Source organism: Vidua chalybeata, chromosome 3 (genome assembly GCF_026979565.1).
Source record: "Vidua chalybeata isolate OUT-0048 chromosome 3, bVidCha1 merged haplotype, whole genome shotgun sequence".
Lineage (NCBI taxonomy): Eukaryota > Metazoa > Chordata > Aves > Passeriformes > Viduidae > Vidua > Vidua chalybeata.
Window position 1 is genome coordinate 23,586,749 of NC_071532.1, and position 6,938 is coordinate 23,593,686.

A 6,938-nucleotide genomic window follows, 5' to 3' on the forward strand; every position below is an offset into this window, starting at 1 on the left:
TGTGCTTTATGAGTAATAGTAATAGTGTTCTTTCTTCCTGTGTTTTTCGAATTCTTGAGCTACAAGAATCTCTCTTTCCTCAAAACTTAGGTAATGGGAGAAGTTGATCTTAAGTGAAGGTTGAGGCCTCACTTCCTCTGAAGAGAGAAAAAGGTGAAACCTGGGAAAATGATACAAGAAAATAGAAGTAGGAGCACATTTTTACCGTGTCTAGAGTAAACTTAACGTGAATTTATGAAATTTATATATATATGCATATATTTGTGGACAAAGTACTTTCTGGAGCTTGATCTGAAGCCCATTAAAAATGACAGCTTAGAAACAGCAGTCAAGAAGCCAGGAACAACTAATGCAGTGGATCGTTCTGGAAAAAAAAATGTTTCCCAGTAATTTCCAGACAAAGGAAGAGGAAATAGTGAAAAACACACCAACCATCTCTGGAAATAATGTTTAGGCTCAGCTTATAATGGGTAAATGCCTCCAGGAAATGATTGAAGCTTCTAACATGTGTATGATGCAAAGGAAATGGTCTAGAATATGCAATTGGAGCTTCTTTTAAAGGAATTAACAAATATGAAACCCTCTGTGTACTCATGCTGAAGAATAAGACTGCAGACTGCTTGTTTGCCCCAGAATTTGACACTGGCCTGAGGGCAATATTCAAATTCTACCCACTGTCATTTCTGTGCTCAATGTCCTTCAAATTTCTCAAATCTCTTTCAGCTTTGCTCTGCACAGTGACTGTCAGTGCCATTTCTGTTGATGTTTGTATGTGAACTACAATATTACTGTTATTAGGAAGTAAGAATCACTAATTAATATAGATAGATGATTTTTAAAATTCTGCTTGTATCTCCATTGGACTGGCGTTTGGATGCTGGTAGCTGTGGTGTACTGAGAGCAATTGAGAAACATTGTTCTAACTAAGCTGGCTTTCTGCACCTTGGTTTGCTAAAGCACCCTTGGTTTGCTAAGCACCCTTGGCACATCTAGAGGCAGGTCTCTGCCTTGGGAAAGACAGAAAAATAGAGGAATTGGAACTGTGAGTTAATTATTTTAAAATCACAGTTAAATATTGGATTTTTTTCTGAGACTAGTAAGATGTTTGGAAGGTTTGACCACAGGCTGCTACTACATTTCCCTGTGTAGTCAAACACTGAAACTTTAGCAGAGCTCCAGCTTCTTCAAGCAAATGTTGTGAGAAACTAACATCTGCTCAAAAAACGTGACTCACATGGCACTTCAATAATGCATTGAAATTGCTGAGGGACATGGTTGGGAAGACTTGCATGTACCACACCTTCCTACACACCACGTGCAAGACTGCATTCAAAAATTTTCAAAGTCTAAGCAGATGCTGTTACCATGACAAATGACTTTTTAATCAGTCATAATTTTGCACTAAGTGCTGTATAAGTGCCCTTTGTTTCACTACTTAAACTGTCAATGGCTAACAATGGAAGTCACAGACTAGAGCCTGTCATTAAAAGCAGTGGAAAAAATCAATACAATTTTTAATTAAAGCTGCCCAATGACTTGAGCTTTTAAGAAAGGAATTCTCCTTATCAGTACGTCTTGCCTTCAAGCCCTTTCTGGCACTTCAGAAGTTAATACACAGGCAAATTGTGACATTTCCAACATGCTCCTGGAAACAAGGAGAGAAGGGAGCATGAGAGGAATTCAGGGAAAATATTTTCTATTTGATTGGTATTGGTAGGGTAGGGATAAAGTACATGATGCCTGTGGAAACCCTAAAGCATGCTTTTTATTAGACCTTTGAAAATATGGAATAACATATAAAGAGATATCCCTGACAGTAAAAGTTGCAGTATAGATTTTTCTGTATAGATTTGTGAAAAAGCAGCTTGAAAAAGCTTCCTATTGCTGTCATCATTATTGGAGTATTTGTGTTATTGACTGCCTCAAGCAACTTGTCTTTGTTTAGTCTTTTCTTACCCCTGAGTGCTCAGGGTTTTTTCTTGTTATATTTTTTGTAATACCTTCTGTTTCTCTGTCACCTGCAAATGTGTTTCTGAAGAAGCAGATGTATTTTTCACTCATGGTAATAAAATCTTTACTGGTGTACCTTTAATGGCAATAACAGAGAACTGTAGAACTGAACTCCAAATTTCTCAATAGAAGAGGAATTTTACAGGAATAAATATAAAGGCTGGGACAAACAGATGATCTTTTTGGGTACTTGCTGGATGGATAAAACTTCTAAATGAGCATACTTATTTGAAATTAGGGAAAATTTTTTGACTAGGTAAAATTGTATTTAAAGGCATAGAATATGAGGCAAGAAGACACTTGTGTACTATAGTACATGTTCATTTATGCTACTAAACTACCAAGCAATTTTGCAGCGTATGTGAACTTGGCATGGCCTATGAAAACTTGTATTCCTTTTGCATTCTAGAGAAAGTTATAGTCTCAGTAAATAGAAATGATAAAGAGTATGACCTCTTTATTTAACAGCACTTTTAGGTTTTTATAGATTTAGATTGTGATCCTTTTGTTTGCTTCTTCCAACTGAAGATTGTTGGATTATGAACCACAAAATAGAGTATTAAAAATTCTTTATTTCTCGGACATGGCTAGATGTTTTTGAATTTGACATTTGATTAAATATTGAAGCAATAATAAGAATAGAACTCAGGATTTCTGTAACACTTTCGCCAAGTGTATGGCAGTATGAGTAAGCCAATCCTGTGAGCATTATATGGTTGATAGTGCTTTTATTTCCTTACAAGATGTTTTCATAAGCAATACCTAGTTTCTAACATAAGCTGTATTTCCACTTTATATTTCTGATTTAATCACCTGTGTTCTTTCCCCCTTTTATTTCTCTTTCTGTGATATGTAGACAGTAGAATTTTTGTCATAGGATGTCATTTAGCATGCAGAATTCTTTTTCTTGCTTAAATTATAGAACTTCCATAAGAAGTAAGGAAGAAGAAAATGGCAGTGGAAGAAAAAAAAGCACCAACTGTGCATAAGATATATGCACAATGCTAGCAAATGAAAAAGAATAGAAGTAATGCTTTGGGATCTGACAGTGCATCAAACATTCCTGGATATAACCAGCATGGCCTATCTACTCTGTCTGAGCTCCAGGGACTTCTTACTCTACTTTCATCCAAGTCAGTCTTTTAAACTTGCTCTGTAATCAAGATTCAGATGTCTGGACTTCTTTAAAGGGAAGCTAGAGATGTGGAGCAGAAGTTGCTGAACATCATCTTCACTGTTCTCTGCTGACAACAGCAGCAATCCACAGTTCCTCAGACAGGTTCCTCAGTGCAACTCAGGAGCATGTTAAAGTTTTAGTTAAAGTTTTGGTAAAGGAAGACTGTTCCTGGAGGGTGTTGAACTGGACTAGGCTGTTACTGTTTTATAAGGCAAGTGGCACACACTCCCTTGTGTTCCTTTCTCAGGTTATCCCTGCTGAAGCAGAGAATTTAACTGAGCTGTTGCTTCCAGGCTGAAAGGTTTCCAGAAAAAAAGTGCCTATGGAAAAGATAATGGTGACTGAAGTACTACAGCTCTGAAGGCAGGACCTGTCTGGCACTTAGAGTATCATCTCCCCTTGGTTCTCTGAGTGTCCACTTGCTTACACTTGAACAAGTTGCTTAGTTTCCATCATGTCTCTGTGCATTGGAATCCAGACTGGCCTTGCAGACACCAAAAGATCAATAGGCAAAGTTCAAAGAAAAAAAATTACTGCCTTCCAAAATATGTCTGGTATTTACTGTGGGTCTGTGTCCTCCAACAATGCACTCTTCCCATGCCTGTCTCAGACAATGAGCAGCAGCATTTCTGGGGAGTTTTTGCCTTTTGATCTCCTCCCTGATCTAATGCAATTGTCCACTGGCAGAAGCGCTGTGAGGTGCAGAATAAAGTAATGAAGCTAATCTGATTTCCAACCCCCAACCCCAGTATCTACATGCCCTTATTATATTAGATTCCTAATGAGATTCTCTGTCTGCACTCCAGAAACCAGGCTGGAAATGTATGTATATGTGGGGAGGGGGGGATGTTGTGGAAGGTTGCTTCCATTTACATCCCATCTTTAATGAATAAAATCTGCCCGTCCTTGAGTTGTAAGGAATCTTCCTCCAACATTTCTTGAGGGAGAAGCTTTTAAATTTGCCAAGGAAAAAAAAATTATATATTTAACACTAATATGCCTTTAGTATGGCAACAAATGTAAGCACAGGAGAAATGCAGGGAGGTATCTTCTTGGGAAGGTCTTGTGCACCTGCCTGTTAAAGCTGGAAGATTTCCTGAAGTGATAGTGAGTTGGATTGATGCACCTGAGCCAAAATTGCCAGGAAGAACTGAATAAACTCTGGAAAGAACTCTGAACAAAGTGATTTTGTGTTGTTGAGCAGCAACTATAGTTATTTTCTTGTGAGTAGGGAGCTTGTACATTTTTAAAGGTCCCATGAATTGTGGTCACGCAAGTAATGCAATCCATAGTTAATCCTCACTAAAAACCACAGTTCTTATCTTTCTCAGCTGTATAGAATCATTTCCAAGCAGTTTTTAATAAAGAAGGTGGGAGCTGCTGGATATTGCAGAGCTGGTCAGTAGTGGGGCCATCCCAGGCTAAAATTCACACAGCAGAACCATGTTTCTCCAGTTTGGCCATAAATAAGCCTTTCCTGCTACACTGGATTCAATGCATCTTAGAAAACAAAGATCTATGACCACCATCTCTGAGCAATGCTCAGAGAGTGTATGGTGGTCATAGAAGGTTTTTACTTTCCTTAGAGGCCAAGTTGCAACTTCAATTATGTCACTGAAATGTACCTGCTGTAATGCAGTAACAGAATAACCATCACCTAACAGAGAAAAACCTCTGGCCTTCCCTCAGTTCAGTGAAAAGCACTGCCAGTAAAGCCTGAATCTAGTTTCATGCTTGATGGGCCCAAACTTGGTCACTTGGAAACTGAGTTTTCCACTTTGTCCTTAGACAGTGGCAGAAAAAAGGCAGATTTTTTTTTTGTTAAAAAGGACCCTCATGACTGCTGGGTGTTTATGGATAAAATGCCTTTAAAAGCAGTTTAATAGCCTCGTCTGGTTCCTTCATGGACAAAGGTCCATATCACAGAAGCACTATACATAATTCACCACAAGAGAGCCCCAGAACTAAGCAAGAAAGCTAAATTACCTGTCACTTCCAGAAGAAGTGTTCCCTTTGGGTCAAGGTTGAAATCATTGGTAAACCGATGTGAAGAAGATCACGTTGGTCTCCGTATGGATTCCTTCCCTGTGTCAGGACTGCAGAGAAACAAGGGAGGCAGAATGAACAACAGCTAAAATTTCCAGGTTATTCTCAATTCTTATTCACAAACCAGCAAGCCTGTCCCTGATCAAAGTTTGAGGGATGAAGCAGCATTGATTCTTTCTCCGAAGCAAAACAACGTGTGTGGCAGAGCAGGTATTCTGCTCACAGGGCCATCCTGTCAGAGGTGCGAGGCACTACGCCTGTGTCTGAATACAAAAAACACCTCATTATTACCGGGATGGGAAATGCTGCTAGTTACAGGGAGCAAGTATGACTTCAGGAGTACAGTTCATGAGAAGTAGATGCCATCTGGCTGTCATTAAGTGGCTGATTGTGGCTTTCTGTGATTGACTGGTGGTTGATTGACAGGTGGTAGAGAGGAAAGGGATATAGCGTGTCAGCCAGACCCGCCAGCCTTTTGTTTCAGTCCTCTAATTTTTGTGGTGTGTGTAGCTATCAGGGGGGCAATTTTTCCTTCAGTCCTACTTGCATTGCAGCCTCCATGTCAAGTAAACCTAAAGTCTGTAGAGAAGAACAGGAGAGTGGGGAGAGTATTCCACCAAACACTTAGACTCCTGCAAAGCTTCACCCTTTAATTCTATGAAAAAGGTGTGATTTAAAGACGATATTTGATCCTATCTTCCCTTTCCCATATGCTGACATTTCCAAAGCCTGTAAGGAATAAATTTATGCTGTGTCACATTAAGTTTATAACAACTATAAATATTTTAACAGTTTAATAACACTTTTTCTAAATGTTAATTTGCAAAACTGAAGCTTAACTGATAGGACACAGAAAAATATAGTCAAATTAAGCTTGCAGTGGTCCATAACAAAATATTTGTGACTGAAGTATTTGTTTCCCCCTAAAAATGAAAGTGACTTAGGCCTATATTCTTCTGAGCAAGGTTTGATTGTTAAATATACACAGATTAACTGGTTTCTGGGAGTGTAAGCACATGGCAAAGGCTTTATTCAGAGCTGGATCATGAACAGTCTGTGTGCAGTCTCTACAAGTGTGACACAGGAGTGGATGGAGCTGCTCTTCCTCTCCATAGCACTTACATGGACTATCACTGCAAAACTCCAAATTGCTCAGATTATGGGATCTCTGCTAAAGACTAGCTTGCAGTCTAGGCAGTGCCATCCTGAGGCTGGAAAGCATCCTAGGGGAGGTGGTGGTTGCAGTAGGGGCTGCTCTGAGCTGGGAGGGTGGAGCAGTCTCTGAGGAAAACTAAATGAGTGAGTAGAGTAAGAAATGGGAATGCAGCTCAGGATGGTCAGTGGTATCTAGCTGACTGTTCCTCAGTTTTCAGAGATTAGCAATGTGTCTTTTCCTCTGCAGGGGGATACATTTTGCCCCAGTGAAGGTTTTGGGAACGGAGCAGTCCATGCTTGTGAAGGGACTTGCCCATGTCCAAGTTAGGCCTTATGAGGTCTGCTTCATTTCCGTTTACACATTAATCTGATGTGTTTCCTTGGGCAAAATCTTCTTTGCTTTCTGCACCAGGACTGTTGCTTCCAAATAAAGAATTAAAATAACTTGTAAAACCTTAACAAAGATACTGGACCAGAAAAGCTGTTTGACATTAATATTGACAGGTCACTGTTGGTATTAATGGGGATTTCTGCTTAAAACTTGGAGCTG